Consider the following 11,637-nt stretch of genomic DNA (forward strand, 5'->3'; position numbering starts at 1 on the left):
TATATATATATATTACATATATATACATATATATATATATATATATATATATATATATATATATATATATATATAGTATATAAATGTGTGTGAGTGTGCGCGCACACGTATGTGTATAGGCGAGTGAAACTAAAATGGTTCGCGAGAAAAATGCACACGAGCTCATGGAGAGAAGCTTTGGGACCACATCCTTAAGTCTATTCTACTCCAAGGGCATCAACATTCGACAAATGAATTCTTATGGCAGACTACGCCTTTCAATAGGAAGCGTGTATAAAATATTTATCTATCTAGCTATCTATCTATCTATCTATCTATCTATCTATAATATATATATGTATATATATATATATATATATATATATATATATATATATATATATATATATATATATATATAGGTATAGATATAGATATATATATACATACATATATAATATATATATATATATACATACATACACACACACACACACACACATATATATATATATATATATATATATATATATATATATATATATATATATATATATATATATGCATGCATGCATGCGCGTGTACTCACACATACATATATAAAAAAATCTATATAGTAGTATAAATAAGTCCAATCAGACAAGCAGAGTACATGAATGAATGGTTCAACTCTTGGGTCACTTTTGTTCGCAACCGGCCTACCGGTCTGTGAATGGTTACTTTCGTTTGTTAATATAAGCAGGTGTAGATATAATCATTTGGTGCAAAATCATCTGCTAATCATTTGTTATAGAGGAATCTAAGATTCCCTATCTCCAGAGAGGCTATTAGATGCAGCAGTTTCTTACCAAATGTCTAAATTCACGAAAGAACTCGCTGTTATATTTATTGTGCATGGCAAGTTTCTTTACAATTAATCTTCCTTAATGGTTTTCAATGATTAATGCTGCTACTCGACCATGTCAACAATTACTATAACAAAGATCGTTAACATGCATGTCACACAATTTTTATAACTTCTACATTTGTTGTTTAAAAGTCTTTTCCCCTACGTAGCGCCGCAGTTTTGCAGTCGTTTATAGTTTTATAGTGCTATAAATAAGTGAAATTGGTGGAAATGATCATTTGCATACTAAGACATTTGATCCAACAGGATACCAGGTCTTCAACTCGCCATGAATCACCGAACCATCGCTAAAAGGTCTGTTTTACAAAGGCAGTTGCAGAAAGGAAAGACAATGAGAATATAGCTATTGCCTCTTCTCCATACCCCATCCCTTTCATTACAATTTCTCACCCTGAAAAGGAAACATAAAACTAATTAAAGGCTGTTGTTTTTCTCTAAAGCTAATGTCCATTCAAGATATCTTTTATGTTAGAATTGAAATTATTCCTTATAATTCAGGAATTAAGTCACATCCGTCGCCCAGGAATAGATGCTGTTGAAATCCTATCAATTCCATGGGCCCTATTAGAGCGACATGTGACAGCTATTTCAACTATTTTGGTAAAAGGTATTGGCAATGGGAGGTGCTTAACATAGCAGTGCCAAGCGTACAACTCTGGCTTGGCACTGCCTCCAGCTACTATCAATACATGCCGCTCTTGCTCACAAACGTTCGCGGCAGACACGGCTGCTGGCACCCTATCTGGCCAATCAGTGGCGTCCAGACTGTGACGTCATCGCTCTTGCAGCCAACCTCCACGCACGAGCCATTCTAGCTATTCCAAAAGGTTGCGGCTGGAATGCTACGCTTCCAGAGCCCACCTGATCAGGAAACTCAAAATATTATATAAGAATTATAAGGTAAAAGAGAATTTTCCCTTTCCGTGCACTGCTTCGTTGAAGAAATCAACGACCGCTTCTAAAGTGCATCCAATAAACTCCCCTTTGTCGGAGGAGCATAGCGAGATAAAGTGGGAACCGGGTAAGGAATCGGCAACAGTATCGGAGGGAGACGGGTGAAGGGGAGGTGCTAGAAGGGAACGGTGTGCCGGCCTGGCCCTCCTCGTTGTCTCCTGCGGTGGTGGTGGCTCTCCCAGCCTACGCCTTTCACCTGCTCTTCTGACGGGTGTGTACGGGCCCCTGACTCTCCCCTTAAAGTCACAAAACCACAGTCCCAGTTTGTCCTTCGCGCCCTTTGCCAGGCTGCGAAGGAAACCATTTAAAAAATCTTCAGTCAAGTGTGTGTTTCCCTCCCCTGTTGTTTGACTGTGCCGCTCGCAGGAGCCTCGAAGTGTCCCTCTATTACCTGTGAGATTTCTCTGCAGACGATACAACTTCCGACCACTTCTAAAACCAGGTAAGTTACCAGCAACACAGTAGAATTTAATGGTAAAACAGGGGCAGGTTAAATTATTCAATATACAAAGAAGTGGGAAATCTACATATTACACAGAGACATCTGTTTTACTAATTACAAAGACCTCAAAAAACGCAATACACACACAGATAAAGTAGAGAGAAATTGTGTGCATACACTGGTAGCCTTCTCCGGCAGGACGTCAACGCGTTAAACTCACCTCCATCGGGAGCAGCGAAGGGGCCCTTGGGTGGTAGGACATTCAAAATTCTCGAGGTGAAGCCTCTCCTCAGGGGAAGGGGTCTACGTGCATACAAAAGTAATTAACAAAGGGAAGGAAAATGTCAAAGGTCACGGTTTGGGAGCTGGTAATATTTGCATAGCGGACACAATCGATACGAAGTGTATTTGGTAAAACCCTGGCTTAGAGCATGCGCAATGCCGGGCCAACCGTCGCCGCGCTAAGCACAACCACTTAATATTTCAGAGCAGCTTCAGCCTCTACATCAGCTTATCTCAATCATAATTCATTTTTCTCTGATAGGTAATTATTCAGTTAATCAAACTATAGAGAATATATCAGCTAAACTTTACCAAAGGATACAATAAGAAATTCGGCTGCAATAAAGATATTGTTTCTTTACTCTGACCTGACCTTCGTGGATTGAAGGTCACAGCGCTTTTACATTACTAGCTGGGAGTTCAGAAATCAATAACTCGCAATGCAGTCGTCTTTAGGTTCAACCTAGTCAACATCACTTAACATTGTTTGCAAGACAATATAATGCTGTTAAATGAAAAACAAAATTTATACAACATTAAGAGAAAGGCAATTTCTGCCGTGAGGGAATTGTTATGAACTGATGAGAAAGTTACAAAGATTTTACTAACGTAGGAGACAAGGGGCTGAGATAGAAGTAACTTTCAACATTTCTCACATAAACCCTTCAAGCTTCTCACAAAACGCCTATCATTCATATAAGTAATGAATAAATTGCGCGAACCAAAAGTTTTCTTAAATCTGACATCACACACGTATTAACTTCATCTTCAATTTTTATTACTCAAACATCTTATCTTTTAATGGATTTACTTTTATTTGATTTTCTCTAGAAAATGAAACTTTTGAACAAAGAATTTCATAAAAGATTAGAACTTCACAAAAGCAAACTTGGTTACGAAATACTTTTTAACGATGTTTTTTCATATAATGAAAGGGACCCTAATAACTAAAATGCAGAGAGAGAGAGAGAGAGAGAGAGAGAGAGAGAGAGAGAGAGAGAGAGAGAGAGAGAGAGAGAGAGAGAGAGAGAGAGAGCTTATTTGACAATGCACCACTTTTCCTCAGCAAAGGAGCAATGGGCAGTGAATGCGTTTTATCCAGAAGGGTAATTATTGATGGATAACCTCTGCTTTAAAAAAAAAAAAAAATTATGTAAATACTTCTTAGGTAAACTCTAGTTAGATGATAAAATGAATGTAAACTAGAAATGAATAAAAAATTGTGAAACAGCAAAATGAAATAAATGACAAGCAGAGAGCTCATAATGATATATTTATCACAAAATATGATGAAAACTAAATTATGTTTTATTTTAAGTTTTTTAATTTAGAGAGAGAGAGAGAGAGAGAGAGAGAGAGAGAGAGAGAGAGAGAGAGAGAGAGAGAGAGAGAGAGAGAGAGAGAGAGAGAGAGAATTTTTGGAAACAATGCACTACTTTTCCTCAGCAACGGATCAGTGGGCAATGAATGCCATTTATCCTGAAGGGGTAAACTTTGAGCGATGACCTCTGACCTTTCAAAATGGAAACTATATAAAAAAATATCTTAAATTAACGTTACAGAATAAAATGAATTCAGACTGAAATTGATGAAGAAAGAGGCAACAACGGCATAAAATAATGAATATGCAAATCTTCCTTCCTGGAATACTAAATGCTAAGATGCTACAAAAATGTGTACTATCTTGAGTTTTATGATTTATCGTTAAAAGATCGAATGCATGTAACCAAAAAAAAAAAAAAAAAAAATAAGAAAAATAATGAATTTGAAAATAGAGTCCTCTTTGTCTTTGCCGTTCCCTTTTAACAAGCAGAGTAAGTTGCAATGAATAGTAACCAACCAACCAAATAACTGCTTATCTCTGATGTCGCTTATTCGAATCGATTTCGTTGTAAAAACTATGGATTATTCTTGTTCCAATAATTGTAATGATACATACATACCATAATCGCTTTAACAAAAAACAGTATCGTTATACTTTTTGTGATTTGGGCCTAAATCACTGAATGAGCATTACTTTTTCTTCATTCAGATTAAAATGGCCCAGCAGAGACAAGTTGATCTTACACATTTATCTATTTTACATTTACACATATTTTCCAATTTGTTGTAAGTTCAGCCCGAAACCGGGACATGAAACAACCCATTGACGACCGATAAGCTCTAATATCAATCTTTTATCTGGACCAAATGCTTTTGCAGTTTTCATCTAGAATGCTACAGTGGGTAAGATGACTCTTCTTACGACCCTACCTAGTCCAGGCTTGACAGAGACAATATTGGTTGGAGGTAAAAGAAACACGAGAAGGGTATAGCATGAAAGGTGACGAAATACTGTACGTAAAATCTTACCTCTCGAAATTCCTATCAGGATGTCCCCTTTTCAGCAAACATGGGGAAATCCCAAGAATTGGGCTTCCGTTTACATGGATTAGACTAGCAAAACTAATAATTATGCATAAAGATAAATGTTCAGATACTTAAGACTGTGACTCTTCCTTACAGGGACTAACAGCACTAAGATATGTTTCGTCATTTCTGTTTCTACTGATTATTCCAAGAGGGTTTGAGTAATAACTCGTTAAAAGAAACTCTGTAAAGTGCAAAATTTACTTTTACATGGGAGTCGGAATCGCAAGTTGCAAAAAATATAACCAATTTCTATCCTCTTCGTTTTGATAAAGAGAGCCTGCTTTGATACAGGAAGTACGATACTCTTCCAGTCAGGATTAAAACAAAACTAACGCATAGTTCTTGCAAGGTCAATGCTGAGATTTTTCAATAAATATGCACTTCATTTATATCATCCTCATGCAGAAAAATTACGAAACTTAACAATGAAACGACTGTACAGTACAGTAAGTGCATCCCAACTGGGGAGTAGGGTATTTCATGCACTCAAGGAAGCTAACGCGTCTCATAAATTTATTCTTCAATCATAGTTGATCAACCTTACAGTCCATTGATCATGTTGTTTAAATTTCGTTATTCCGTTGATACAGAATTGTAAATGATCAATGGGATCCGCTCTATTCACATCGCTTGTGTCTCCGCTTGCTTAATGGGAATTGATTAACCCCGTAACATTACCAAATAATGATCGATATCTTTTCGATTTCAGCTGCGATAATCGGCCCTGCATCATCGTTTTCGTATCTACATATATATTGCGTATAAACACTGTGTGCTGTATTAACAATTTGGGTAAACTGCACTTTTTTTCTTATTCACATGAAAATATACTCATTTTACACTTGCAAATACTGTTCATGTAACTGTACATATACATACAGCAAACCTTAAAGGAATAGAACTAATATGATTAAAAATCCCCATTGGCATTTTAAAAAATACATTAAAAGGCAGTATGGAAACAAGAGAATACCAAACGACACTGGCAAATTCAATTGCCCACGAGAGCTTTGGAATTTTTATTTATCCAAAGAAACCTCTCAATACAACATTTTTATTTGCAAGGTCTTCAGACCATTTCTATTCACGTATTAGAAATGAATCAACCTTTTAGTTTCCATATTTCCTGCCCTGATTTGTGAATATTCACTCATGGTCTCCTTGGCAACTGGTTATGCTAATGCATCAATATCTAAAATTAGGAATATACTTCCCAGACTACAGAAAAGCAATGTTCTTTAGTATGCAGTCTTTACTAATATTTGAGGCATGGAATTAATTATCTCTTGCCTTTCTTACTTTGTTTTCAATTTCATGTACCTCTTTCTCTCTTACTTACACACACAAATATATATATATATATATATATATATATATATATATATATATATATATATATATATATATATGTATACACACACACACACACACACACACACACATATATATATATATATATATATATATATATACATATACCGAAAAGGCAGAAATGTAGGACTGAAAATGAACATGAGCAAAACTAAAATATTGTTTAATAAAAGTGCAGAGCGACAACATGTAAGAAAAAGAAATGGACATGGGCAGGACATATAATGAGAATGACAGATAAAAGATGGGCATTAAGAACAATAGAATGGGTCCCTAGAGATTGCAAAAGAAGCTAGGGAAGGAAGAGAAGATTGGGATTGACGAAATAAGAAAGTTTGCTGGTGTGGACTAGCATACAAAGACCATAAAAAAACGCAAGTGGAAGGAGGTGTCTGAGGCCTTTATCCTGCAGTGGACTAGTGGATTATATATATATATATATATATATATATATATATATATATATATATATATATATATATATATATATATATAGAGTGCAAACAAGTACACTGTCGTACTTTTAGTGACCAAGTCCACAAATGATGGACGAAAGCTCTAAAAGTTCTTTGTAATATCTACAAATATACACTTAGTTTTCATACACGTCTTATATCATTGTGGAACCTTATCAATATTATATGTGTGTGTGTATATATATATATATATATATATATATATATATATATATATGTATATAGATACATATACATATATATATAGATACATATAAATATATATATATATATATATATATATATATATATATATATATATATATATATATATATATATTATATATATATAATCAGCAACGATTTTATTGAATTTAAAATTTCCCATTAAAACTTTCTCCTTTTGAATATATGAAGAAAAAAAATAAGTAAACACTGCTAATTTTTCACCCATTCAATTTTGTGTGCTTTTATCTTAGACTGAAGGGGCTTTTAATACACAGCGACCATTGTCATTCAAAGCTGTATTTTGAGTAACACCTTCTTAAGATTTAAGTCCTGGTACTATTTTATAGTTCGAATAGTCATTTTTTCTTTTCCTGAGCATTCAAAAATAATAAACTATTGAGATATTTAAGTATATTTATGTATCCCATGGAAAGAAATAGATATGACTTCTCTCCATACTTCTCAATTATTTCTTACTACGGTTCTAGTATTCTCTGTGCTTAAAAAATTTCCTTTCATACAGCCAAGCATTCTCCTTTCCAGCAAACATTGTGAAAAGTAATTAAAGCAAAACTGAAATGCTTCGTAACCAACTCATCAGAGTATTTCAAAATATGGACTAAACAACATACTGGTTTATAGTTGGAGAGAAAACCAGCACAAACGTATTCAATAAATAGCCCATTTTCATTTGCAAAGGAAGATAATGTATTTGGTTTATTCTCAAAAAAAGTAAAAACAAAAGGGCTACGTATAAAAGGGATTAAACCAACCCCCCCTCCCCCCCCAAAAAAGGATATGATTACTCAAATATCGAAGATTATACGAATAATCAGGAAAAATTGAAGATTCAAGTTGGTATAAAAAAGAAAGACATAAAATACTCTATCCCCCCCCCCCAAAAAAAAAAGCCAGCAATTGAATCTTCCAAATTCTCATTAGCGTTATTTACCAAGTCTTGTATTTTGACTTTACGACAATGAAAGACGAAAAATTTTAAGTCTAATATATCTTTAATCAAAAGCTTTTAATCTATATTATTTCGCAATTTATTTACATGGGGACTATATCCTGGGGAAACTTCTGTAGTCGATTAATAATCTCCCTGGCTTGTTACATAATGTATCAATGTCATGACTGTCAAAGAAAATCATAATGATAATACTCATTATTATCATTATTATTTTCCGTTATATGGCATCTATAATTAAATTCTTATTTAACCTATTACAAACTCCATTACATACCTTTTGTTAAAAAGATTTTAGTTTATTTTTTTTTTCCTGTAGAATTTTCTGCTTGAATAACTTAGTTCCCAATCTAAGCTAAAAATAAAATTAGGCCTAAAATTATTAAATTCTATAAGTATTTAAAGAATAAACTTACCTTAGGCAACAATTCTCGAAGTAAAAGGGTTCTGGGCAAAACAGTTCGATTTAATGAGGTATATTTCCATATTAGGAAGCTGAATCAAGAGGCCCTGCAAAATGAAGAAAGGGTAAATGTTAGTAAAAATTATAAAAAACCTCTTCACTCAGTTCAAAATTATAATCTAACTCTGAAAAGAAGTATTTATGAGAAAAAGAACAGATGCAAAAGAGGAAAGGCTACATACTTTCATATTTGCAAGTAAATTTTCAAATATTAACCAAACATTCTCACCTACATCCAAAAATATTTATTATTCGACTACAACCCATATCTATCTAGTTTATACTATTAATAGTTGAATTTCACTAGAAATGCCCTAATTCGGACAATAATTTTTCTAGCTTTTCATACTTTAGAAGCCCATCCCTCCCACCAAGAAAAATATACATCATCGAGCACAAAGAAATCCAAAATCATGTATGTGATCAGTCTAAATTTTTAAAAATTCATAAGGTTTAAGGGGAATTTTGAATTCCTCAACCTGAATTTGAAACTACTAAAAAAGTGAATAAAAAAAAAAAACTGAGACAGACGCGGTCGTACAGCATACAGCCTCTCCTTTGGAAGCCACTTTCTTGAAATAAAAATGATGACTAACTGAATATACACGCACGAGACAGAGAGAGAGAGAGAGAGAGAGAGAGAGAGAGAGAGAGAGAGAGAGAGAGAGAGAGAGAGAGAGTAACCTAAAAAATTAATCTAAAAACAATTGCATAAAAACATTAATACATGCAAATAAGATTCGGGTTTTTTTATCTTACAATTTGATAAAAATTCTAAGTAACACATCCTAGAACATGATTACATTTTTTAGACAAAGCATTAGTTCCCAAACAAGTACCTACTCGCGTAAACCAGTGCGGTATATGATGTCCTTTCAAGCAGTAATAAAGTTATCATTTACTCTAAAGCTGGGTAAAGCAGAGCCAGTCACCCACTGGGATCTGAAGGGCACATTAGTATAGTACAAAAGAACTTCAATAAGTTTAAAAACTTGTGACTGAGACAACCTTATTTGTAATCAACATCTAAATTTATAGCATTTGGTTTCTCAAAACCTAGGAACTGGCATTAATTATTCGAAACCATTAAATCATCTACCCATTACACACACAAACACACACGCACACACACACATATAATAATATATATATATACACACACACACACACACATATATATATATATATATATATATATATATATATATATATATATATATATATATATGCAATGGAAGATGAAATATCATTGCAAGGAGAAAGGATTAATGAGGTGGAATCATTTAACTATTTAGAACTATGATCTCTGATAGAGGATCTTTAAAATTGGAATTTAATGAAAGATTAATAAAAGCAAATCTGACAATGGCTAAGTTAAGCAAAATTTTGAAATCAAATCGCCTGAAATTACATATAAAAACAGGCTATATATCAGTTTAGGGAGGTCGGTGTTACAGTATGGACATGAGTCGTGGTATGACGATGAAACAATATCCAACAGATTATGTAGATTTGAGAACAAAGCCCTCTGAAGAATTTTGGGAGTGAAATGACAGGACAGGATTAGAAATGACACTATAAGAGAAATTACTCGAGTGACATATGTGGATGAGATCATGGTGAGTGGTAGATGGAGATGGTTTGGTCATGCTAGTCGTACTCCCTAAGAGAGATTAGTTCACCAAACTTTCAACTGGGCTCCACAGGGCATAAGAAGAGTGGGAAGATCCAAGCCTACGTGGCTGAGAACCAAAGTGTTAAGGTAGAGTTGATGAATGGGGAAGTATTGATTTTTTAAATCAATACTTCTCTCAAGAAAGAGTCGACTGGCGAAATCTATCCGATGCTCTTTGCCTCAATAGGCGTAGGAGGAGATGATATGTGTGAGTGTATATAAATATATATATATATATATATATATATATATATATATATATATATATATATATATATATATATATATATATATGTATATATGTATATATATATATATATATATATATATATATATATATATATATATATATATATATATATTGCTTTCTGACTTACCTTCACAATCATCAGCCACTTTGGTACTCCCAATTACTTACAAGGAATATCCTCGTACATTCTTCCATTGTCCAAGTTGTCATTTATTACTGAATCTTCCTGGGAAGTTTTTACTGAGAGACAATTACTCCTAACTATTTCTTACCAACACTACCATCAGCCATTACATTTCTCTTCAGTATCACCACTAAAAAGACACTGTCAATGAAAAGATTTCAATGTTGAACAGACACTATGCTTGACCTACCTACAATCATACTTAAGAATTTTGTTAGGGTTTAACTTCATCCATCATAACTTACACACTGCACTAATTCTAGCTACAGTAGATCTCTATTTGGGGATTCGGCAGCCACAGGTCTTCATTCGAGAGATCGAATGGATGCAAAGAGAATAGCATCATCTACATATGGTACAAGCATGTTTTCAGAGCCAAACCACATATCTTGCATATATATTATGAAAATTAAAGGGCCGAGAACACTACCCTAAAGATTATCAGATATTACATTATTATGGTCGCTATGTTGCTTATCAATAACAAATTTTTGCAATCTGTTACTTAAACATCAATAATGATGCTAAGATAAGACCCACCTACTCCAATCTGTTTCAGTTTGAAAACAAGGGCCTTATGAAAAACAAGATCAAAGACAGCAAAATCTAGGCCAATCATACAAACTTCCTGACAACAATCACGGGAATTGTAAGATGGTCATGACATGATTCAAGGCCTTTGCTAGAGCCAAACTGCAAACTAGGGAACAGAAGATTACCCTCTGCATACCGCTTTTAATCTGGTCTTTCTCATAGAGCAGCTTCATGAAAAAAGATAATGGTTTTATATGTCTTCATTTATCAAAATTCAACTTTAAATACTTTGAAAATTCATCACACTTTACAATTTTATCACTATCATTTATACAAATCTTTGTCACCATTCACTTTACAAAAAAGAAAACTTCTTCATCTAATAACAAACAAATGTTAAAAATTCTGATCTGGCAAATGAACATGAAAAACCGTCACCACATCATCTCAAATGTAGGTTGGCCAGGGCACCAGCTACCCGTTGAGATACTACAGCTATAGTTATAGGGTCTTTTGACAGGCCAGACAGTA

The 11,637-nt window shown here is 33.8% G+C and overlaps 1 protein-coding gene across 5 annotated transcripts in view; it reads left to right on the top strand.

Moving 5' to 3' along the window:
* The first annotated feature begins 1,754 nt into the window (after window positions 1-1,754).
* Window positions 1,755-11,637, top strand: part of ChAT (Choline acetyltransferase) — a 210,215-nt gene continuing 200,332 nt past the window's right edge. For 2 of the 5 annotated variants that reach the window (XM_068366880.1, XM_068366882.1), the window contains exon 1: window positions 1,756-2,282. The gene's annotated coding sequence lies outside the window, so the exon portion shown is untranslated. Of the gene's footprint in view, window positions 2,283-11,637 lie in introns of all 5 variants that reach the window. The other 3 variants (XM_068366877.1, XM_068366879.1, XM_068366881.1) reach the window with 3 other exon arrangements.

Source organism: Palaemon carinicauda, chromosome 44 (assembly GCF_036898095.1).
Source record: "Palaemon carinicauda isolate YSFRI2023 chromosome 44, ASM3689809v2, whole genome shotgun sequence".
Taxonomy (NCBI): Eukaryota; Metazoa; Arthropoda; class Malacostraca; order Decapoda; family Palaemonidae; genus Palaemon; species Palaemon carinicauda.